Source organism: Gouania willdenowi, chromosome 22 (genome assembly GCF_900634775.1).
Source record: "Gouania willdenowi chromosome 22, fGouWil2.1, whole genome shotgun sequence".
In the NCBI taxonomy this organism is placed as follows: Eukaryota; Metazoa; Chordata; class Actinopteri; order Blenniiformes; family Gobiesocidae; genus Gouania; species Gouania willdenowi.
In genome coordinates this window covers 34,575,418-34,601,574 of record NC_041065.1, presented here as the reverse complement: position 1 = coordinate 34,601,574, position 26,157 = coordinate 34,575,418, and the positions used below count along the sequence as shown (strand labels likewise).

At 38.0% G+C, this 26,157-nt stretch overlaps 1 protein-coding gene across 1 annotated transcript in view; it reads left to right on the top strand.

The window, feature by feature from the left end:
- luzp1 (leucine zipper protein 1) overlaps positions 1–26,157 on the top strand; it is a 78,728-nt gene that overhangs the window by 14,272 nt on the left and 38,299 nt on the right. Inside the window, exon 2 of the mRNA XM_028438152.1 lies at positions 23,633–23,696. The gene's annotated coding sequence lies outside the window, so the exon portion shown is untranslated. The remainder of the gene's footprint in view (positions 1–23,632; positions 23,697–26,157) is intronic.

Genomic DNA, 26,157 nt, shown 5'->3' with positions numbered 1-26,157 from the left:
CCCTGCTTTTTCTGACGCAAGGAGTGCCTATGGGCACCGTCACGTCCAGGACGGTGGGCACCACGGACGCTAGCCTGACGGGGATGGGATGTGAGCGTTCCTCACAGGCCACCATGTTCTGTGAGGACTGACAATACGACCATGGTAGCATACATCAACCGTCAGGGCGTATTGCGCTGCCGTCGTGTGGAGTTTTGGTCGCCCCCTCTCGCTGAGAGCGACGCACGTCCCAGGAGCGTTGAACACAGGCCTGCTGTCTAACTGTCATGTCAGGAGATTAAAGTAAATTTCCTGATAAAATTTGACTGACTAAATGAAACCGTAACATATTAATTAAAAAAAGAGTACAAGATGAACTTGCTGGAATTAATACATTTCCGCTTGATTTTCTTTGAAGTAATAATAATTAAAATTAGAAACAATATGGTCATTTACCTTTTAGGAAATCAATTCCATTTTTTTCATCCTTTTCCGTTTTAAATTGGATGTGACACATCAAATAATTTTCTTCTTTACTTTAATTTATTTTGTGTACAAGTGTATGTTTTTGATTCACAATTGTTGAAATTCATAAGGTGAAAGACAGAGAGATGAGGAAGGGAAAAATAAAAGTTGGTTCCATATGAACAGAGAGAGAAACTCCTGCTCCCCAATAAGTTGTAATGGATATGTGGGACAGAATTAGGAATGGGTTGTGTTGGTCGTAGTTATTATTAGCGTTGAGCTTTCACTTTTAGCCCTGGTTAGCCTTGAACACAGGCATCAAAGTGGAGATGATGCTGTAGAGTGATGTCAGCAATGTATTTATGGCCTGATGCCATGAAGACACCAGTGTCAGGTTGTGCACAGACACACAAACGTCTATACTGAAATATATTTTCTATTAGAATACTTGTTTTAGGACAGCATTAAAACACAATTAGATGATCACTGAGTGCATCCTAACCCAGACACTAAACAAGCCACACTACAGAACTCACTCACACGTGCTGTCCCTTATAGGAGAAAAAGCCATGTGTCACAAATATATTGTTTCAAATGATATCTTAAAGTCCATCTTATGTCGTATTACGTCAGATTTTGTGCAAGAATCAGCATTTCCAAAAAATTGCATAAAAATGCATGACATTGTCCCAAAACATGCATGTGAGGGTATGTTCAGTGCCGTATTGCAATTTCTGCTTCTTTTTGTTTAAAAATAAATAAAAATCATAATAACAATATAACTATTTCTTTGTGAATTCTGTATTTTCTGTCAATATTCTGCGAACACGAGAAATTTGGCGTCCCTACTTTTCTATTCATCTTCTTTAGCGTTTTTATTTGTGCGTTTTTCATGTACAAATCAACTTTGTCAACGACTCTCTGCTGCTCAGGGGAAGCTGTCAGTTTATTACGCTCTGTGTAAACATGAGTGTTTGCGTTTAGACTTTTTTGTGTTACTCATAGCCACAAAATCCACAAAAAATAACGACAAGGCATTTGTGCATGAAAACAACAGGTAAAAAAAAGGATCAGTTTACATGTGGTGAACTCATAAAAGTCCTGTAGAGTTTTTTTCTGACACTCGCAGCAAAAACAACAATTTTGGTTCCACCACAAAGAGATTTGTTGTTGATTACAAGTCATCATGAATGCAAGGAAAAGTCTCGCAGGTCACTGAGGTCTATTATAACTTATTTTATTTGAAAAACATCTTTTGATACTTAGCGTTGTCAGCTACGTAAATCTGGTAACTTTATCCTTACCAGGGGTGTCCAGCAACTGTTCAACATGTGGCTCTTTATGTTTTCATTTTAACTACGATATTATTCTCCCAGAAAACCTGAAAAGAGGGAAACTTTTGAACCCCTTTTTTACCCATTTCCATTTTGCAACTCCCTTTGTCCCATTTTTGCCCCTTTTTAAAAAATTTCTGACACTTTTCAGGCTTTAGCTACTTTTGGCCAATAAACATCCATTTCCTCCTATTTTTGTCCATTTTTGCAAGTTTTTTAAGACACTTTTGACCACTTTTCATCCAAATAAGCTACCATATGCTCAATAAATACTACTTGTTTCATTTTTTTCCCTACATTTTGCCTTTTTTCACTATTGTTTGCCACATTTTGCCTATTTAAGCTACCCTTTGCCATTACATACCTCCTGGTTAATTTTTTGGCCACTCTTGACTGCTTTTGGCCCATTTTTGCCACCTGTTACTACGTCTGCCTCCACTCGCTTGCAAAATAAAAACCAAAAACATAGCGGACATACATGAAACCGTTCCTGGGTCTTTAAGGTCAGACTTCCTTCGCCTTTCCCACAATAACTTAATGGTTTCTCCTCACCTCGATTCACATCACACTGTGGCCTCTAAAGTTCCTGCAGGCCCACCGTGTCAGCAACAGGGCAGGGCTCTGTGATTTCAGCTGGATCTCAAACCACTTGGCTCATTGTGTTTGGAAGTCTGCACAGGTATATATTGGCACCCGAAGGCGCCTTTGGCTTTTTTCTCCTATTGTTCCCATGGAGGTAGATCTTTCATCAGATGCTACAGGCTGAAAGCGGCAGTCACTCAGCGAGCCGTGGCCACATGCACATTTCAGCTTTAAGTGTTCACTTGACTTGGTCGGGCGCTCATTAATGAACTTGCTGACATAAGAATATGTGCTCTCGCTCTTTAGGAATTCAGTGTAAAAGCATCATTGGTGTCTGTTCATACACTGGCTTCTGCATGTGTGTGACTAGGGAATAATGATTGTCATTGGTCACCTTAAAGCGTGCCAAACAGCCTCTTCATTACTCAGTGAGGTCTTTGTTTGAAGCCTTTTTACTTCAAATGTATTCATGTTCCTTTACGTGACTCATATTTACAGTCCTGACCGTCTTCATTCATTTCAATTCCACTCCCTTCAACATTCCGAGGTGCATTCAGTGTCTTCTGTTGTCGTCTTTTGGAACCAACCTGTACATCTTAGCATTTCATCCATTTGCCGAACTGGTATCTCTGGTATTTAATGGTGTTGCCAAAGGCTTTTATTGAGTTACTGGGTGGTTAACACTCACACTACAGGAGAAATGTGAAAGCCTGCACAATTCTGATCTCTGTTACTATTTAATATGTTAGTTTTGTCTGTCAGCCATTAGGAATGCCTGGTATCCTGTATCCATTAGGAATCCTCAATCCCTTTTCTCACAGTGTAGCGTACAGACAAGTGTTCAATTCCTTTTTAAAGTTTATTTTAGTTATTCAGCCTCTACTCACATATTCTACATGCTTATATTTTCAGGCGGGGCTACCGGACTCACTTTGTTCTTCTTGTTGTTGTGATATAAGTTAAAATCGTTGCTCCTCTGTTATTCGTGGATGTGTACGCATCGACGCTCAGAGCCCGATTTTTGAAAAAAAAGAGAAAGTTGATTTCTCATTTATTTGCGATTCAAATATTACGATGGTTGGTCATACCGAATCATGGGCACATACCAATATATAGATGGGGCCCATTATCCCGTACGTGTCACGGGGGTGCCAGGGAGACCCCGGGGGCCCCCATCTTCAAATGACTATTCCTTCGTTAGTTCTCGTTAGATCAGAATGCAGTTTGGTATGAAAACTCTATGAATGAATATCATGAGATGCTCGGAGCCCTTTTTTTTGCAAAGCTACGGTATGCGCGCCCCCCTTCTCCCCTCTTGCTGCGCGAGGCACCGCACTACTAATCTACCGGCAGCTATACGTTCAGTAAAGTCATTTATGTTAATGGGGCGGGCTTTATGCCCGTGGGCCCGAGACGGTTCGGGGTGGATTTTTTGGGCCCGATCTAACCTCTAGCCCGGGGTCCCACCGTCCACTTCCGGTAATTTTCAAATTTATGGGAATATAGTTGTGTGATATATTGTTTCAAAGGCAATTCAACGTTGATTACCATTTTACAATTTCCTTTGTTTTACTCTGTGGAACCGAGTCATTTCACTGAATTCTCAGGAACGTGGTACTTGCTATTCAGCGCAGAGACGTTACGCGGGCCCAGTCGTAGTTCATCAAAACTTGTTTGTGCTAGCATCAGGTATGACATTCAGTTAGTGTTGTCAAGATTATAGTTACTAAAACATTGTGTCCGTACACACCTCCCCTACTTAATATTTCAGTCTTGCACAGCACTACCTCAAAATATTGTTCTAATTGTTGTCATTTATTTTATTTCCTATATTTTTTTTGCACTACCTCAAACTTTATCATAGTTGAAGTTTCTTTTTGCACAACTCTATTAATATTATTTTTATATTTCATGATATATTATTATTTAACATGTGGTTCTGTTAATTGTTTCATGTTCTAATAGGGGGTATATTTGCATACATTTTATTCTTTAACTAAATAAAATTTATGGGTCATTCTTTTTACATTCTGTATTAAAAAACCAAACTTAACTCCTTCATTTTTTCCATTAATAATTCAAACACTCAATGCCCTCAAAACCTCATTCGCCTTCTTTTTTTAGTCGGTTTATCAGTGTGTGATTTGTTTTTTCCCAGTAAAAATTATTATTTTGTAGCATTTTACAAAATATTCAAAAGCATGAATAAAAGGACATGGGACTTGTGTTTATACTTTATAAATATACATGTTTTGTTGTTTATTTGTATATTTGATATATGTTTTAATTAAATAAATAAATTAAAAATAACTGAATAGAAAACAACATGTAGATTGATTAAGTGTGTCCATTTCAATGTTCATGTATTAATGCTTATAAATCATTTGTAAAATGCTCCTAAATAAATAACATTAGCATTGTCACACACACACACACACACACACACACACACACTGCTAACCCTAACCCATGCATATTCTCAGTGTTCCTAATTGATTGTTCTTGTACATTTTTTACCATTGTAATTTATTGCATGTTATTGTATGTTTTATACATGTAACCAGGGATTACAGATGGAAGCTAGCTGTTAGCTATACTCTGGTGTAGAACATTGTTGTCTTTTATGACCTTAATGTCTCTATGCATTTGTCCCTTTAAATAAAGACTAAACTAAACTAAACAATGCACAGAAAACCCAAAAGACACCCAACAAATAGTGCAATTAAGATAAAATAAACAATACAATATTTTTTACGAACTTTGTACAGTTTTAGATTCCTGCAAAGGGGTTAGGTTTGGTTTGTACATTAAATGTAAATTCTTCGGTGTAGAGGCATCCCGATCTGATATTAATATCAGATATTGGTCCGATATCAGCCAGAAAACGAACATTGGATTTTATCGGACTGCATCCAAGATCACCGATACAAGCTGTCCGATAAAATGTTCCACTTTTATCTATAGATGACTGTGGTTCACATTCCAACACAGTAACTACTGTTGCTGACTATTGTTCTCTGTTTGAGTGACATCACAAGATCAAACTTTTTCTTACATTCCACACTATAAAATAAGTCATAAAAGTGTGTATGATTGTTTCTGGGAAGATGGCGTAATGAGTAGAGGTGGTTGCTCACGTTCCCTGGTCTTTATGACTTCTATTTGGTCTTCCACTCATTAACGCCACTTTTGTGTGGTCACTTCCGATTCTGAACTATATTGGGTTCATTTCGTCCACAAATAACCATGTTTAAATCAACTAAAAAGAGTCACGAGCGAGAAGAGGCGGCTAACATTAGCGCATTCACCACGGTGCTAACTGATAAGCTAGCGGAGATGAAAGCAGAGTTGTTTGCGGAGATTAAGGACACATTTACGAGATACGAGGCCAATTTGAACGCTGTCCAGGCCACTGTTGATGACCATACTACACGCATTGCTGGCCTAGAGCGGTTTTCAGATGCTACCACCACTGATGTATAATATATTATTCTATGATGTGAACACTTGACACAAATTTTTGTGTTAGTCCTTTTACACGTGATACATAAGTTTAACGAAGTTATTGTTTGGATTTGTTATCTTTGTACAATGCATTATTTTGTTGATATGGTTACACATAAGAAAATTGAAATTTATATTTTGACATTTTTTACTAAAAGCTTTTTACATTTAAACATTTACACTTGTTTTATTTATAATTTTAACTAAAGAGGGCTGTTATATATGTGTATATATATGATTATATATATTTTTTTTTGCTCTAGACAACTTTTACTACTACTTTATACATTTAAATTTTTTATTTAACTGTATTTTTTCAGTTTTAAGCGTATAGTGCCAGATTGTTAGTTTATCTGATGCATATTCAGGTGGTCCTGGTAGAATTTATTTTTGGTCTATATTTTTGGGTTTTTTTTCACCAAAAAGTGTCTTTTTATTCATTGACCATTATTGTGTGCCTTCGCTTTTGGGGAATTGGTGCATTTAGGAGAAATGGAAGTTCTTTTTTGGTTAGTTATTATAGGAGTGTTAGGTCTGGTTTTTTCAGGTCTTCTCCTGATTTTATGTTTGTATTATTGTATTGTTAATTTTTCTTTTTGTTGCTCAGGTCCAGGGCATATGTTTTCTACTATGGTGTAATCTGTACAAAATGTTATTTTACTGTGTAGATGACTAGTACCACTCAGTTAGCCCAATAGAGGTCTGCTATTTTAAGTTATCTCCGGAGTCAAAAGATCCAAATCGCACTGCTACAAGAAACTCATTTTTTAAAGTTGTTGTTTTCTCCTCTGCATCCGATAAATCCAAGGGTGTTGCAATTCTTGTCCGCCATAATTTACAGTTTAAGCAGTTGGATAGTTGGTCCGATGATAAAGGCAGGATTGTGGTTTTTAAATTGAACATAGAGAGGACAAATTTGGCTTTGATATCTTTGTATGCCCCTAATATTTTAGAGAAAGAGTTTTATGATCAAATTACAGAAACAATACTTGAACTCTCCAGTTTTAAACTAATTGTGGGTGCGGATTTTAATGCCGTGATGAATCCTGCGCTTGACAGATCCAATTCCTCTCAAAATTATAATCAAACATGTGCTACAGAGGCACTGAACCACTGGGCTAATGAGACCAGAGTTATTGAAATATGGCGTATGATGAATCCTGGTAGTCCAGATTATACGCACAGATCTGCCAGACATAAATCATTTTCTAGAATTGATTATTTGTTTGTTTCCGGGGGTTGCTTTCTGGACATTTCTAAAGTTTTTCATAATATTGTTACCCTTTCTGACCACAAAGCGGTGATTGTGGACGCCTCATTGACATTCTTCCCTCCACGTGCTCCTCGCTGGCGCTTCAATACCACTTTACTAGATAATGACAATTTTAAATCTCAATTCATTTCAGAGCTGAATGAATTTGTGATCATTAATAAGGGCTCTGTCGATGATGCCAGAATATTGTGGGAGGCAACTAAATGTTTTATTGGCAGAAATACTATTTGATATGCTTCACATGTTAAAAGATCCAGGACGTCTAGACTGTTTATACTGCAAAGCAAACTGAAAGTGTTTGATCATTTACTGCAACTATGTTTCGATGAAAAACTCTCGATTCAGTACGATTTGGTTAAGAAGGAAATTAACGATATTCTTAAGCGTCGTGCAGAATGTTTAATACATAAAACAAGACAATGTTATTAATTGAATGGGGCTAGACCAAGCCATTTACTTGCTCTTAAGCTTAAGGCTGATCAGCATTTCTCTGATATCTCCTCTGTTAAAGATACCAATGGACAAGTTTTGGTTGAACCAACAAAGGTTCACTCTGCTTTTTCTTATTTTTATTCCAAATGATATAGTTCAGAGTTGGCACACACCGAACATGATTACCCAAACTATTTAGACGCTGCTCATTTACCAAAACTATTGGAAGACGATTTGATTAAACTTAATTGTCCCATTACACAGATTGAACTTAAAGAAGAGGTTCAGGAAATGCGTAGAGGTAAATCTCCTGGTGCTGATGGAATCTCACCTGAATTTTATGCTGCTTTTTGGGATCATCTTGGCTCTTTGTCGTTTGACATGATTCAGGCATCTATAGAGACTGGATCCTTTTTGAGAGACGTTAATGTTGCAATAATTTCATTACTCCTCAAAAAAGATAAAGACCCACATTAATGCCCCTCTCTATGTTGAACACGGATCTGAAAATCTTTGCTAAATTATTAGCCCGCAGACTCCAGCCTTTTATGACAAAATTAGTAAATTGCGACCAAACGGGTTTTATAAAGTCAATTTCTGCTGCTGACAATATGAGGAGGTTACTTCAGATAATTGACGGCACCTCAACAGTTTTTGATAAGCTGGAGTGGCAGTACTTGTGGTCTTTATTAAAATCTTTTGGCATGAGTACAAATTTCATACAAATGGTCCAGGTCCTTCATAATAATCCATCAGCAATGGTTCTCACCGGCAAGAAATGTTCCTCACCCTTTGCTATTGCCAGAGGCTCTAGACAGAGATGTCCTCTTAGTCCTCTTTTGTTTGTGCTCTCTCTGGAGCCCCTGGCCCAACTTATTCATCTGTCTGATAAAGTCACTCCAATTGAAATGAACGGCACGAAACATTACATTTCATTATACGCAAACGATGTTCTTTTGTATGTGGGGGATGTTCAGTCAATCCCTAATTTGTTATCAATATTTAATAACTTTAGTGACATATCTGGTTACAAGATTAATTGGGATAAATCTGCTTTCTTACCACTGAATGAGACAATGAGGAACTCTACTCTCCCCGCTGGAATTCTGATTGTGAAACAGTTTAAGTATCTGGGAATTGAAATCTCCTCATCTTTGCAATCTATCGTTAAAACTAATTATGACGGTGCTTTGTCTAAAATTATGGCTGATCTTGAGAGGTGGTCTTCGCTACAAAATTATCTTCATTCTCGTGTTTCAATAGTTAAGATGAACTTGCTACCCCGCATACATTTTCTCAGTTTTATGATTCCAGCACGCTATTGGGACAGGCTTCACAGTGCCATCACTAAATGTATCTGGAAGAGCAAACGCCCACGCCTTAAACCCTCCACTGTGCAACGTAACAGAGCTGCAGGCGGACTGTCACTTCCAAACTTTAAACTATATTACTGGACTTTTGTACTGCATCCTCTGTTTACATGGTTTGATAGTTCAGTTGATGAGGCCTGATGATCTTTAGATGAAGGAATAGAGCATCCATTGGGTTTGACTGAGGTATTATTTGTAAACACTCCACGTAATAAATGCCGTCTTTGTTTTGGTCTGATTCTATCACATTGTATTGCAGTCTGACGTTCTGCTGAAAAAACATGTGGACACAGTTAAATGGAATCCTTACTCTCTATTTTTAATAACTTTGTCATTCTTATTAACAAATGTCCTGTTAGGCAATCTCAATGTAAACATTGGTATGAAAAAGGAATACGTTCCCTTGGAGATGTGTTTAGTGGCAGGGCCTTCATTCATTTGAGGACCTTTGAATCCAGTTTAATTTACAGCAATCATCTTTTTTCTTTTATTTACAATTAAGAACCACCATGAAAACATACGGAGTACCTTAGCGGTCCCCTTTACAGCCACATCCCTTGTTAACGTTTGTAGATGGTACATGTGGATTAAAAGGCGTCATTTCTAAAATGTTCTCTCACTTTTTGGGACAAACTTATGTACCATTGCTTTTAGAGCCGAGATGAAGGTCAGATATTTCAAACTTTCCTGTGGGCTTTGACTGGCACACTGTGTGGGAAACTGTTCTCTGTTCCTCGAAAAATCCAGATCACCAACAGATACATCTGAACTTTTTACATAGGACGTACTTGACACCACGTAGACTATTTTCCATGAAGTGCAAGCCGGAGCCGACCTGCACTTTGTGCCATGATGGCGTTGTAAGGACCTACTTCCACATGGTTTGGGAGTGCCCAGGGGTTGCTCGGTTTTGGGAGATGGTGGCTGGTAATCTGTCTCTCCTCTTATCGTGCCTGGTTCCCTGCTCTCCCCTGGTTCCCTGCTCTCCCCTGGTCCTTCTTCTGAATGACTTTTCTCGGCTCGGACTGAACAGGGCAAAACAAAGCGTGGACAGTGCAATTAAAGAACTTAAGTCATCCCTTCTTTAAGTTTAGTTTTGTTTGAGTGCAGATTGTGTGTTTCATCATGTTTCTCGTTGACCTGGACTTGTGTATGTTTATGTTGGTGTGTAATTTTGTTGTTGTTTGAAAATTACATAAAAAAAATGATGGAAAAAAAAAAGTATGTATGATTCATGCTGATATTGTATCGGATCAATATCGGCCGATACGCAAGACTGCAATATCAGTATCATATCGGAAGTGAAAAAGTTGTATCGGGACATCCCTAATATTACTAACAAAATGTAAAACAGGTATTTAATTTGGTTGTGCATGACATTTTGAAACAATATTTAATGAATGTGGATTAAAAGTTACTGTATTCTGTTTTTTTTGCCTTTGAGATCAAACTTACAGTAACTTTACAGTATGTGGCCTCTGAAAAAGTGGGTTGGACTCCAACTTGTTATGTTATGTTGTTCAAACTCCTCATCTGGTCTGAATTTTGGCTTCTCGGGCGCCCATCATCTCTTTATTGTACGTTTGAATAGAAAGACGTAGGTAGCACTAAAGTGAGCTGTAGTTTATTATTAGTGGTTAGCTTGATGGATGACTAACATGTGGTTGACATTATGCCTGCTTTGTCTTTACATTCACTTGTGTTGCTGCCCTGTGGTTGACGGTAAAGCTGTGAATCGCTTTGTTTAATCTTCAGACTTTATGGGGCAGGAATTAATGTGTGGCATCTTTTGAAGTCTTGGCTCCCGTTTCTTTGTTTGGATTTGGCAACCAATCACTAAAGGGAACAATAGAACGTCAACGCGGCATAAGTCGGTATTACCAGCATACCAAGACCTTCCTGCAAGGTACTGATCCAGGTAGCGAGAGGAAAAGGGAGGAAAGAAACGACGGGAGAACATTATTAAACGATAATTTAGTGAAGCAATGAGACAGAGATGGATGGTCAATAAATCAGCCGTGATGCACCAACAATCTACTGCGGTTATGGGATAAAATTAAAAAAATAATTACAAGATTTAAACATCAGTTGGGAAAGTAACCTTAAATGACTTCAGTTTATATCTTAGTTTATATCTCAATGTTTCTGTAAATGTGGCTTTGACCTTTAGACTTTTACAGTTTTACCATTGATTTATACAATATATATTCTTTCATATATTGTCCATATTTTGCCCGAAAAAAATTATTCGCTGAACTTTAGGTCAGGTCCAACTGAAGACTCTACGTACCAAGTTTCACGCTAATTAGACCAAACCCCAAGGAGTATTTCAAAAAAAGTAGCTTTTCCAGTTTTTGCGATTTTGCTCTGACAAAAGTTTAGGCGGAAATGGGCGTGGCCTAGCCCACGTGATTTAGTGCTATTCAAGAAATCTGTGGATATGAAGTTTTTGAATGTGCAACAAACGGTGTGAGAGTTTTAGGCCAAAACGCGTTGACCTTGGTATGTAAGCATACGTGGTTCCCTGGCCCCGTGGGCTTGGCCCCCTAAATATCTGTTTTAAACCCCATTGGCCAGTGTGCTTCTGTCCTTGTATTTTACATGCCCCCAGTTTGACATGAAATGGGGGGGTTACCTTTTTTTCTCCCTCCTTACTGCATGGGATTTAGGTTTCAGTCTCCAACAAGTTGTTTTCCAGAAAGTCCCTCGAGCGCATGTTTTGTTCCTACACTGTGTCGGCTCCTAAAAATGGCTGCCTCGCTAATCCTGGTGAAAAAGTCGGAACGAAGTGCAAGGAAGATGGACTTCAAAAGCATGTAGGAGGCAGAACGATGTAGAGGGAGGAAGCCGAGGAAGGGGTCGGTGGAATTTTAACAGCAGAGAGCTAAAGTTCAGACGCCACTTTGAAATTCCTCAGGCACAATTTTTAACAATTTAAACATTCTGTAGATTAGGAATATTTTCTCACCACGATTATTATCTTACTTCTTCTTGTTTTTTATTTCACGAGGGTCCTGCGCTCTCTCTCTCTGTCTTTCATTCTGTCACCCCCCCTTGTCCCGCTTGGCCCTGGAGTATTTTTGGAAGTTAATGAAAAAAGAAATCTGAACCGCTTACCCCTAAAAGGCATGTCTGGGTCAGCTGGGTGGAAACTTGTGTTATTAATGTCCCCGAACATTTTCTGAGTGGGTCATCTCATCTGTGATTATGTGTGTGTTTGGTGCTATGCGAAACGCAGGAATGCTGTGGGTTTGGGGGACTTTCAGAAGGAGGGTGAGTTAGGAAACGGGCCCTACGTCTTCAAGAAAGGAAGAGGGGGGCGGGGGTCAGGAACATATTTGGCATATTTCAGGAGCCATTCCAGTCTGGTTCACCGTGTATTCCTCTTCCTAGGTGGATGTAGTGGAACAGCAAGACTGCAGTACGCCTTAAGAAAGAAAGAAAGAAAGGTGGGCACGACCCTCTAGTTCTTCCCTCTGCTCTTGTTTTGGCTTCACCACTGCCTCTGACAGAGATGATATTAAAACTACCAACGCGTCAGGGGAAAATATATAAAAATACCATTTAATGCCACCTACACTGCCGCGTCCATAAATGGAGAATGTTAAACTGAAGCCCTTCAACCAGCAGCAGGGTTTGTGTGTCTTGGGCGCCATCCCTACAATTAATAAGTGTTTATGTGCTCAGAGGTGCAATATGTCTCCAACAGCCATTATTCCGTGGCAAAAAGATTACCTCCATCTCTTCTTGGAGTTTTTAACGTTCAAGCTTCTTGTTTGCTGTCAGACGTCGACTGACTGACATGACGGACAAGCAGAGGTACAGGTCACCAAACGGTCCCGACGCAGGTGCACGACTGGGTCCTCTACCAGGACAAACTGCAACTCATGCACTTTTAGGGCCTCCAATTTCTTGTTTCAAAAGTTCCCCAAGTTCCTTTTCAGGGTTCACCCATTTGCGCGTCACTTTACTCTTTTCCGTTTGGTCAACTTTCCCTGTTTGGACGACTTTACTGGCTTTTCAACTTCCTGAAATTGTACTGAACATGGTGAACAGGGTTAATATAGTCAATTACTGTTATTAATTTTACATGTTATAGGCTTCAGATGATGAAATCACACTAGATTAAGGCACGAGAGCGACAGTCATCAACCACACTGCTAGACCCTCAGCCATCCGTTTAACAGGAATTATCCCATGGAAATGTGTGATTTTATTTGAAAAAACTTTATACCACTATATTTCCGTTCATATTTATTTTCTTGTATGCTGCTGGCCCCAAGGTACAAATTTAGTTTCTATGGAAACATTGAAAGGAACTTTGAGTACCGCTGACTTGAGAATCACCCTCACGTTTCGCACAAAAGCGTAGCGTGTGCTTGTAGGTGCAATGCTTCTGCCTACGTGTCACCAGGTAAACTCATCACCATTTGTACTAATACACCATCAGCTAAACCGGTCTTTGTACCAGTGTCTTTTAGGGATTGTGAAAAATGATAATCAATTAATTTTGATTTTATTATTGACAATTATGAATATACTCTTAAATTTAAAAAAAAAACGATTCTTACATTTTTCAAAGAAGATTCCTGGTAATTTGGATATTTTAAATACACTATAAAAAGCTGTCAAATCATTCTGCAGCTTTCTGTTGTTATAAGGAAGATCAATAATCAGCAATATTCAAAAATGTAATTGATAATATTTTAATAATTGAAAATTTGTTTGTAATTGAATAGTCAGGAAAATGGACTGATTAATCACCCTGTGTCTTTTCAGATTTAGTGCTGTCATAATCAATCAGCACCACTTGATAATCACAACACATTAAAAACACACTTCAATTGAAGCTCTATATTCATTTTCAATCACACAATGACATGATTACTATTTCAAACCATAACGCTTAGCGCAAGATTTTGAAGATGATTATCATAGGAATGTGAAAAATGTGTCAGTTTGTCACATTTTCTCGACGTTCAATCACTCATTTTCTGGTGAAAACTAGCTTGCACGTGTGATATTGTCCCAAAACATTCATGTGTGGCATTTTCGTGTCTTAGGGGTGCAGTCCAAAACTTTCAGATTCCTCCCTCCCCTCCCTCTCTGCTGCTCTCTTGCCCTGCCTCCAAAGTCCCTCCCTCAGAGGAGCTAACAAGCTAATGTTGCCCCAACAGCAACATCGCAGTAATATTAGTGCAGCGCTTCTCTCTCTCAATGTGCACACACCAATCTATCAGCAGCAGCGTAACAGCACAGTGTCACTTACAGCAGCCCACACGGAGGCTGCAGTAAATGGTAATGGACTAAATGGTAAATGGACTTGATTTTATATAGCGCTTTATCACCACTGAAATCCAGTTTCCTCACGTGTGAAGTGTTTGAGACAAAGGAGGAAAATAACTGAATGTGAAAGAACATTATTATCATTATTATTATTGTTACACAAAAATCTGCTTATGTTATAGTTTCTATACAGCTAAGAGGAAACCAGAGATGGACTTAGAACAGATAATCCCTGAGTCAACATCTTCTGGCCGTGTCACGTCCTGTATGGGCGATTGGGCGTTTATTTGATCACGTTTGGCTCTAACAGTCCAATGTTGGATCATCGTGTTAAGTTAACTACGTGAGCAAAGCAGCCGTTTGATGATTCTGTGTGATTGTTCACTTTCACTTCAGGGGGATTTTCAGACTCTTGCTCTCACATGATCCAGTCCGACCTGATGGGAGTCCCCCAGACTACAGGGCGTCTCTCAAAATAAAATTCCTCTGACAGATTATTTTTCTTGTGATCAGAAAATATACATGTTCTCACTCAGAGAGAGGAATGTATGGCTGGGCTTTTAATCTCGACTCTTTTTCACTTTTCTTGCAAAGGCTAAAATTAAAAGAAGGGAATTATGGGATAAAAGTCACCAAATAGGGACAATTTTCCATTTACTCATTTCTGTTTTTCATGGTCTTTCACTGTTTAGATGACTTTACTGGCTACTAAAACTTCCCAAAATTATGCCAACAAAACATGCTAAATTGGGTTAATCGTGTCCACTACCTTTATAGATTTTCTATTTATATGCTTTAGATGACTTACGGAAACCGGAGGGTTTTGCTAAATTGAAATCCTGCGAGTGTGTTACTGTTAGATAGTCAGTCACCCGTTTTAAGGGAGAAATATGATGGAAATGTGTGATGGAGTCTCAAAACATGCAAACCATGGTTTAGTTTGTGTCATATACTGTAGCTACTGTATGTCCAATACAGCCATGTGATTGCATAGTGCAAGATTTTGAACGACATTTTGATTGCAGTTTGATGTTTGTCCGTTGAGTACACTTGGAAGATATTCAGTCACCAATTTTTCAGTGTATAAATGTGTGATATTGTCCCACAACATGCATGAGAATTTTTTCTGCATCACAGAAAAACGGTTTAGATTTGTCTTTCTGTCTCAGAATGTAAATTCCACATTTTCCAGCCATTTTTCTCCAAACCCTACAAATAGATGCAGAGTTTTTTCTTTATATTAATTATTATTATTATTATTATTATTATTATTATTAATAATAATTATTTTCAAGGTTGTGATTTTCTAGAGTTTACTGTCTTTGTTTACTTGAACCTGCAAAGGTTCCCAGTCTACCACAGCAGGTCTAATGAACTACATTTGATGGAACATCCTCAAACACAGCTACATAACTGGCTGTGTTGGAAATAACACTAATGTACTATACGCTACAAACAGTAGTATCAGTATATACTGTCATATAAATACCGTTCCCACGATGCATTTGGAACCTACAACAAAAACTTTGTTCACATTCTCTACCTTTACTTTGAAAGTCAGGGTTAGGGTTAGTTAAGTCTGATTTAGGGGTGAGCGATTTTGCCTAAAAAAGAAATCTGATTTTTTAAAGAAAAATTTTAATTTCAATTTGAATTTTTTTTTTTCTTAAAAATGAGTGCAGACATCAGATATATTGTCAAAAGTGCAACTTTAATGCTGTGATTGTCCTCAAGAGTTAAAATGCATAAAACAATCCCAAAATAAAAAAGTATATGAGGCTGTCATTCAACAATTTCAAGCAGCAACAGCAACTTCACAGTAGCTTAAATTTTCTGATTAAGAAATCAGATAACTTCATATTCTATAACATATATCATTACAATTAAAAAAATATAAACTCTTCCCTTAGTATCTCAGCATAGTGTGAATAAGATGCCTGTGGCACACATACAGTATAGCCTACTCAAAAACGCTAAAAAATAAATTTTTTTCTTTCTAAACTCTAATTTGCAAAATAAAAATCGTTTTTATCTACATATTTGATTAATCGATTAAATCAATTTTCTTTGCCCAGCCCTATTCTGAAAACATGGTAAGTAGAATATCAACATGTGCTCATTTGATCCATAAAACTCACAGAAACACATTTTATTCACACATTTTGGAGGTTTTCAGAGACACTACATAGTAGTAACACATAGTACATAGTAGTAACACATAGTACGTAGTAGTAACACATAGTACATAGTAGTAACACATAGTACATAGTAGTAACACATAGTACATAGTAGTAACACATAGTACGTAGTAGTAACACATAGTACATAGTAGTAACACATAGTACATAGTAGTAACACATAGTACGTAGTAGTAACACATAGTACATAGTAGTAACACATAGTACATAGTAGTAACACATAGTACATAGTAGTAACACATAGTACGTAGTAGTAACACATAGTACGTAGTAGTAACACATAGTACATAGTAGTAACACATAGTACATAGTAGTAACACATAGTACGTAGTAGTAACACATAGTACGTAGTAGTAACACATAGTACATAGTAGTAACACATAGTACATAGTAGTAACACATAGTACATAGTAACACTGACAGAAATCCTAGTGTCACGGTCTGAGATCGGTTATGAGCATGCGCACTACCGGAAAATGAATTTATGCTACTTCCACCGTGCTGAGATAAAAAATGTAATTTCAAAGCTAAGGTTCAAGGCTAATGTTATTTGACGAGTGCTGAATGACTCCTTTTCTTGTACAAAAATGTACAACTGCTCAATATACGAGGCAGGAGAGGTTCTAACGCCACAAAGAAATGATAGACAAGTTAATCTTCTTCATGGTGAAGGAGCTCAGGAACACTCCATACGACAATAAATCATTAAAAACATGACTATAAAATACATTGCAGTAAAAAACAGTTAACCTAATGTACCTTTATTTTTTAAATCAGTATAACCCAGTACGGGTACATCTCAGTACGTAGCAGTCACGTACTGAGATTTTAAGAGGATCTCAGTACGATGTGAACTCAGACCGTGACACAGGTTAACTTCAAAGTAAGAGCCCTATTTATAAAAGAGTTAAAAGACTTAAAACTAATGTAAGATGGTAAGAGATGCTTTTATTTTGAAAATGGGATGTTTGATTTTTATCTTGTAGCTGGTCCCAGGACCATTTTACATTGCACTCACAATGCATCATGGGACGGTTGAGTATGACTAATGTGCACACTGTGCATACTTCTAAAATGTCCCCAATATAGTATACATCCTGGTATTTGTCAATCTTTTCATTCTGTGTTACGCACTAATTACTCATTTAGACGTCATACTTGGTATCAGTAGTACGTTAGTATCAGTAGTACGTTAGTATGAGTAGTACGTTAGTATGAGTAGTACGTTAGTATGAGTAGTACGTTAGTATCAGTAGTACGTTAGTATGAGTAGTACGTTAGTATGAGTAGTACGTTAGTATGAGTAGTACGTTAGTATGAGTAGTACGTTAGTATGAGTAGTACGTTAGTATCAGTAGTACGTTAGTATGAGTAGTACGTTAGTATGAGTAGTACGTTAGTATGAGTAGTACGTTAGTATCAGTAGTACGTTAGTATGAGTAGTACGTTAGTATGAGTAGTACGTTAGTATGAGTAGTACGTTAGTATGAGTAGTACGTTAGTATGAGTAGTACGTTAGTATCAGTAGTACGTTAGTATGAGTAGTACGTTAGTATGAGTAGTACGTTAGTATCAGTAGTACGTTAGTATGAGTAGTACGTTAGTATCAGTAGTACGTTAGTATCAGTAGTACGTTAGTATGAGTAGTACGTTAGTATGAGTAGTACGTTAGTATGAGTAGTACGTTAGTATCAGTAGTACGTTAGTATCAGTAGTACGTTAGTATGAGTAGTACGTTAGTATGAGTAGTACGTTAGTATGAGTAGTACGTTAGTATGAGTAGTACGTTAGTATGAGTAGTACGTTAGTATCAGTAGTACGTTAGTATGAGTAGTACGTTAGTATGAGTAGTACGTTAGTATGAGTAGTACGTTAGTATGAGTAGTACGTTAGTATCAGTAGTACGTTAGTATCAGTAGTACGTTAGTATCAGTAGTACGTTAGTATGAGTAGTACGTTAGTATGAGTAGTACGTTAGTATCAGTAGTACGTTAGTATGAGTAGTACGTTAGTATCAGTAGTACGTTGTATGAGTAGTACGTTAGTATGAGTAGTACGTTAGTATGAGTAGTACGTTAGTATGAGTAGTACGTTAGTATGAGTAGTACGTTAGTATGAGTAGTACGTTAGTATGAGTAGTACGTTAGTATGAGTAGTACGTTAGTATCAGTAGTACGTTAGTATGAGTAGTACGTTAGTATCAGTAGTACGTTAGTATGAGTAGTACGTTAGTATCAGTAGTACGTTAGTATGACATTTCCAACACAGTCTTTGTGTTTGAAAATACACAGACTTGCGTATGATCTTCTCATTCACACACACAAATACACACTCGTGGCATCCCAGCCCGTTCGCCTCCCCTCCGGTGGTCCTTTCATCTGCCCCTCCCCTCTCCTCTGTGAGCATCACTTTACAGCCAGTTGAGCTAACATTTGGATTACAGACGGACAGTATTCCCTCTGTGATTACACTGTTTACTCATCAACATCTATGAATCTGTGGTTGAAAATGTGTGAATGAGAGACACAGGAATCCTAGAACTCTTCAAATCCACTGAAAATATTAGGAATATATTATTTCATTCATCTCTATTCAATGAAGGAAAACTCACTGCCTTCTTGTTTTTATATAATCTTCCTAAAATCATGCTTTTTTAAAAATCTTTCCCATCCTCCTCTTAAAAACGTTAGTTCTCGTCTGTCTTACCCTTTGTAGGTGTGCCGCGCTGAAGAATGTGGTTAAATTTGGGTTTTTATCTGTCCTGCCAACCAGCGTCTGCGCTCCCAGCCATGCCAAGCATTTCAGACGCCATTGACCTTAAAAGGAAACAATAGAAGCCTATCAATGCTGTGCTGCCAGTCCAGGGAATGAGTCTTTCCTGTCAGGGCAAGGCCCAGCTTGCACACACAACGCACAGAAGTGTGCGTAAACTGAATGAATTTACTGGGAAGAAGAAGCCAAAGACTTCTAAAGGATCTCATTGAGTCGTTCCAAGGACTTAAACAACTCACTGGTGCTTCTGCAGGATTTGGTATTTTTGTTGAAGAGGAAATGACATGTTCTTTTAGATTAGATACTTTAGTCCCATTATTAACAGTATTTTAGATTGTAAAATGAATATGACAGGAGAGCTGGACCTTTGCTTTATACTCTGACATCATTTTTTTATTTTTTATTTTTTATTTTATTTTATTTATTTTTTTTGGCTCTAGTGGCCTTTATATGACAGTTGCTTGACAGGAAGGGGGTCAGAGAGAGCAGGGAATGACATGCAGGAAAGGGTCCCAGGCCGGGAATCGAACCTGGACCCGCTGCAGGTGAGGAACTATAGCCTCCGTACATGGGGCAGGAGCTCAACCCACTGAGCTACACACCACCACTGACATCATTTTTAAAGCTCTTCCTGTTTACTTCACTTGTTTTGTATGTTTTTCTTTTGGGTTCAAATCCCAATTTGGGAAACCAAACTGGATTTTTTCCCCATACGTATTCACTCCAGGTGTTGTGTCATTTACCAAAATTGTCAAGCAAAAATGAATGTGATGATGGACGGAGGTAATAATCGTTATTGATTCTCGCAGTACAGATTGATTGGAAACAGCCCTTGTATTTCATCATAAGGTCACTCAGATTTTTTTACAATCACGTTCTTAAACAGAAAAATCAATGGGAACAGTTTTTTTTTAATTATTCATTTATTCAAAATCAGGCTTCAACATGACACCAAAATACTTCACATGTATGTTTTGGGACCATTTCATGCAATTACACGCTATTTATAAACAGGTGACTGAATGTCTTGCAAATGGAGCTAAAGCATAGTTATGTCAGATTTTGCTCATAATCTTGTTGAAAATCTTGCGCTACATAATCATTGCTATGCGGGATTTCTGGCAAAATGAAATGGAAATAGCTATATGACATGGACTATACCATCACTTACATGTTTTGAGACCATCTCACGCATTTCTTTGGTATTTTTCCCATAAAAAGGTGGCTGAGTGTCTAGCAGTGTAGCAAACAGCATTGTTTCAGCGTAAACCATCCCTGCTTCTGATAAATGTAATATTGTTGTTGACTTCAATAACACTATTTATCAATTTTGGTACAATTTTGTTAAGTTTAATAGCCAGTAAAGTCATCTAAACAGGGAATCACTGTCCTCCTTGTCTGGAGAAGAAACACAAAAAATCAGTCTACAAGACTCCTAATCCCACAATGCAATGCACTAAACTTTTCCAATAAGGTCAATAAGAGATAGTTTACTTAAGATGAAATCAACAGGTGGCTAATGGACATTTCTGTGATGTAACCCTTTCAGCTTCCATAATAATAAGCTTTTAAATAAAATAATAACAGTTGTTGACTTTAGTGACTCTATTTATCATGTTTAATAGCCAGTAAAGTCATCTAAACAGGGAAAGACCATGAAAATGAAATGAAAACAGAAATTGGTAAACTTTGGGGAAATCTTGAAAAGGAAAATTCAGTCCCTAAGAATATTGGATGAGTGTTGAAATCTATGAATGTAAAAACTCTGTTATGGTATTGTTATTATTAATAAGAGCTGTTTGACTCACGCCCCTCACAGATATGGAGTAGGAACTTTATGAGCCATGTCAAAGAGCCTACAACACACATTACGCTTGTCGGTTGGTGAATGATGTTTGTGGTAATCGTCTTTGTAGCGAGCAGTGGCGACTAAAGCCTCAGCTGTTGTTTGTAAAGCTGTGTGTCATTAGATATTAGGGCAGGTTCTGCAGGTTCACTGTGAACTTTAGAGACTAGATGCTTTTCTCCTGACAGCTCGTCAGGGTTGAGGGAAAAATTAGATTCCACCTTGCCGCTCTGCTGGAATGCAAATTGCCGCTGAAGGAATTCTGTTGGCATTACATCGATGGCAGAGAATGAAAAATCGGCCTCTTGTTCTTCTCTTTACTGTCGTTCCCTCTTGTTTTCTTCTGTTGGCTTCCTTTTGTCTAGCGTTCCCTGGATCCTGTCTTTAGGGTCTTCTTCCTTACGCTGTATCTGTATCGTTCTTTCTGCTTTTCTGTCTCTTTCCCTTTTGCAAAGTTTCCTTTGCACCGTGTTTGATTTGGGCATTCCTTTCCCCCTTACCAGACAAAACAACCCAGACCTCTCCGAACTGCAGCTCTGAATACACACACACACACACACACACACACACACACACACACACACACACACACACACACACACACACACACACACACACACACACACACACACACACACACACACACACACACAGGAAATGGGCTCCCATGCAAACGAGGCCCTGGTGTTTCAGGCCTTGAACATGAGTCCCTCTGTTCCCCCTTCATTGATTCACTCTTGTTTCTCTGGTTTATTCACTTTAACACCCAATTTTATTTTATTTTTTTACCAACTACCAACATAGACTTGGTGTTGATTTTCTTACCTACACAAGTTGATCAGGAGTTTTGCAACTTGTACATTTTCATTGTGTACCATTTGCCATTTCATTAAATATACTACTGTACTGTACATATAAAATATGGATATTAGTGATGCTCCAGATTTTCTTCTCACAATTTCTTTAATTTAGTTTGAGTTTTACCCATTTGTTTTGTTTTCATGGTTTTTCCCTGTTTAGATGACTTTACTGGCTTTTACACTTCCTGAAATCATACTAAACATTTTAAACAGGGTAAAAAGAGTCAAGTATTATCTTTATGTATATATTCTTCAGATGATTTAAGGAAGCTAGAAGGGTTACGCTAACATCACGCAAGATTGTGTTGCGAGAAATTTGTCTTGTCCGTTTGCTACAGTTGCTAGACACTCATCCATCCAGTTTATAGCAAAAATACTGTAAAAATGCGTGATGCCATTTCCATTCAACCCTTGCACAAAATCCAGTGCAGCCGTTTGAATACGTAACATAATTTTGAACGAGATTTGTAGTAAAAGTTGCTTCACTGACATCCATTATCTTTTGAAAAATTGCGCGTAAATAGATATTGCTTCAAAAGATGCATGTGAGGTATTTCCATGTCATGTTGGGGCCTGAATTTAATTAAAGAGAGATAAATATTGTTCCAAAACCTGTAATGGAACTCCATACCAACAATGACAAGTTTTGGTTAGCTTAGCACGTAGCAGCACTGGCTGTGGAGGGTCCAAGTCTATGTGATTTACGGGTTAAAAGAGTTTTATTGGACCAATAGAAAGACTGAAAAATTTGACTGTGTAAATAATATTTCTGCGAGGACAGAGACATCCAAATATCTGCAATTTATTCAAACTAAATACATAATTTTAGTTCAGCACCTTTATTGAATCCTTCCCTTTTCTCATTGTGTATTTTTGCCACAAATTCATAATTTAATTTGGCCAAAAATTAATTTAATTCTCCAAATCATCTCGTCATCTGCTTAAAAATAAACCACAAGCTGTTCAATAATCCACCGCTGGCGATGTGTCAGTTATCAGTAGATATTGTGTCATGGATGAATACAGTAAAATAAAATGTAAAGGAAGCGCCAACGGACTGAGCTGCAGTTGATTGTGCTGAGTAACATTGTGTGTGTGCGTGTGTGTGTGCGTGTGTGTGTGTGTGCGTGCGTGTGTGTGTGCGTGCGTGTGTGTGTGTGTGCGTGTGTGTGTGTGCGTGTGTGTGTGTGTGTGTGCGTGTGTGTGTGTGTGTGTGTGTGTGCGTGTGTGTGTGTGTGTGTGTGCGTGGTGGGACTAAGGAATGGGAAGAGGGCAGCAGCTGTTTTCAGTTTCCTTTGGTCACGGTATGGATAACTGTTAGAATGGATCGCTCTGAACTCAACACACACACACACACACACACACACACTAACAAAGACAGTTTCTGGTCACTTTAGTTTTTGTGCCTTTTGGTTTGTGAACAATTTACTCCAAACTTTTGTATTTCTATTCTTTTTTGTAGGATTGTGGCTCATTGTGACACTGAAAGTATCGAGTTTGAGTCGATCATTTTGATCAAGCTGTTGTCCCTGGATATGATCCCATATCGGAGCAGTTACTGTAGCTCAGGGCTTGATTATGAACAGTGAGCACATTGTGAACCTGGCTCCAGGCATTGCCAAGTCAGTGCCTTGTTGACCAACGGTGAATGGCGGCTCTACCATGTGTTTGGATATTATTATGGTTGTAATCTTTCACTAACCTCATGACCTCTGTGTTGTTTTATCACAGGGTGAAGAGTCTATGAAGAGGAGCTGGATGTGCTTTGGACGATAAACTATGCTTCGAAAGTAAAGTAAGTTTAGCTTTTCATACAAAAATGACACTTTGACATTTTAGAGAGTGAATCATGTGAAAATTGAGTACGGCTGCTTTCATACCCAGACTCATTTTGAATGGTTGGAGGACAGCTGATCATTTGATCATCTTGATTTGGCTCAGTTTGCATTCAGAGAACAACTTCTGATCTACTCCACACAGCCTCTGGTCCAGTTCCATGAGCTAACCAGTTACTGGAGTAGAGACTTCTCTAGGCAGAGAAACAGAAATCTCATCTATGGGTGCTCAGAAACTTCTTCCTTCTTTGTTTGTTCTTTAACAACATTCAACAATAGAACAGCAACAAGTTGCCGTGCTTTTGGTGGTTTTCATGCCTTGTTTGCACCATCACCAGGTCTACTGACCACCCACAATACCATGTGCTCTACATCATCACAGATATGAGTCTGCGTTTGATCTGCTGTTGTGTTGACGGCGCTACTAATCACTTTTGACTTTGATTAGAAAAGCTCCGACAATGACAGAAACAATAGCTCTAGAATTCTCCTGTTTGATCCGCTCTAGACTTAGTTTGTGTTCACACTGACCAAACATGGAGGAGTATCAGAGAAAATGAATCCTAGAACATTTTAACCACTCTAGGATCCGTCGCTGTGGCTGCACCTTAGATTATGTTCATTCTGTTACATTTGTTAGCGGTCTAAACATCTGAGCTAATTCAGTCACCATTGCATTACCACCAGAATGCGTTAGATCTTAAGCACATCCTTCGCTTTACATTCTTTTTTCTTTCCATCATTGGAGTTCTAGTGATTTAATAGGTTTGTATTGTGTTAAATCAGTAAGACAGTGTAACCCTCGTACAACAATAACTCAATGATGATTTGCTGGAAAAAAAGATGTAACAGGTTGAAATTGCAGCTTAAAAGTTTGTTATAATCTCCACTGTAAACACTCGCTTTGTTGACATTGTTGGAAAAGTTTGGTGCATTGCATTGTGGGATGTGGAGTCCTGTAGACGGATGCATAGAAGTGTTTTTACTTCATTCTTACTGTGTTTCCTTGTGTTTGCCTCCAAAAACTCTGACAAAGTCACTTCCCAACACATTTCTGGAGTTTTCACTGAAAGTTGCGGGAAAACAATGAAGAAAGTTTGTATTTAAGTTTACACAAAAAGATCTGAATGAGGCCGAAATGGAATGTTTGGTAGAGTGAGGTGATATGACGGGTAATACAAAAACAAACTCAAATGAGAATGGAGTCAAACCAATCACTGTCCTCCTTGTCTGGAGAAGAAACACAAAAAATCAGTCTACAAGACTCCTAATCCCACAATGCAATGCACTAAACTTTTCCAATAAGGTCAATAAGAGATAGTTTACTTAAGATGAAATCAACAGGTGGCTAATGGACATTTCTGTGATGTAACCCTTTCAGCTTCCATAATAATAAGCTTTTAAATAAAATAATAACAGTTGTTGACTTTAGTGACTCTATTTATCATGTTTAATAGCCAGTAAAGTCATCTAAACAGGGAAAGACCATGAAAATGAAATGAAAACAGAAATTGGTAAACTTTGGGGAAATCTTGAAAAGGAAAATCCAGCCCCTAAGAATATTGGATGAGTGTTGAAATCTATGAATGTAAAAACTCTGTTATGGTATTGTTATTATTAATAAGAGCTGTTTGACTCACGCCCCTCACAGATATGGAGTAGGAACTTTATGAGCCATGAAAACAAAACAAAATAATGTCAATAAACCAGTGGAGATAAAAACTAACTTTTGAGTTGCAAATTCAAACTTTTAAATTCATCATTTCAAACAACTTATCTTGGATCTATGGATCAATAAAGACTGCTCCTCATGACTTTAATTTTGTATAATTCTTGTGCTCCAGCGCCAACATTTTAATCTCCTTCCCTCCTCTTTCCGTGTCCTTGCCCACAAGCTCCTCCTCTCACTCCTTCTCCGCCTCGTCCACCCTTCCTCATCTCTTTGTGAGTCTGTTTCCTGTTGGGCACAAATGCCGGCGCCGCATTTCCTTCCTTTTTAAGCCTGAAGTCACAAAGCAGTGGCACACACACACACACACACACACACACACACACACACACACGTGTACGGTACAGTGTGTAATCACTAATGTATGGGTGAACACTGGTGCTATACATTCACTACAGTGGTCATCAGAAGAGCCTCCACTGTCTTCTACTGTTGTCAAGAGGTGAAAGTAATAGATTACAAGGACTCACGTTACTGTAATTGAGTTGCTTTAATGGAACTTAAGCATGTTTTAAAAGAAGTGAAGTTATTTGTTACATTTCTACACCCAACCGTTACTGAGTAAATTATTATATATATTTTTTTAAATGATCAACAGACATTGTGAAACTATATAAAAAAGAAATGACCAAATTCATCACGTAAGATTAAACGTAATGAACGGTGAATGTTTTAGAGTTCATCCATCCATG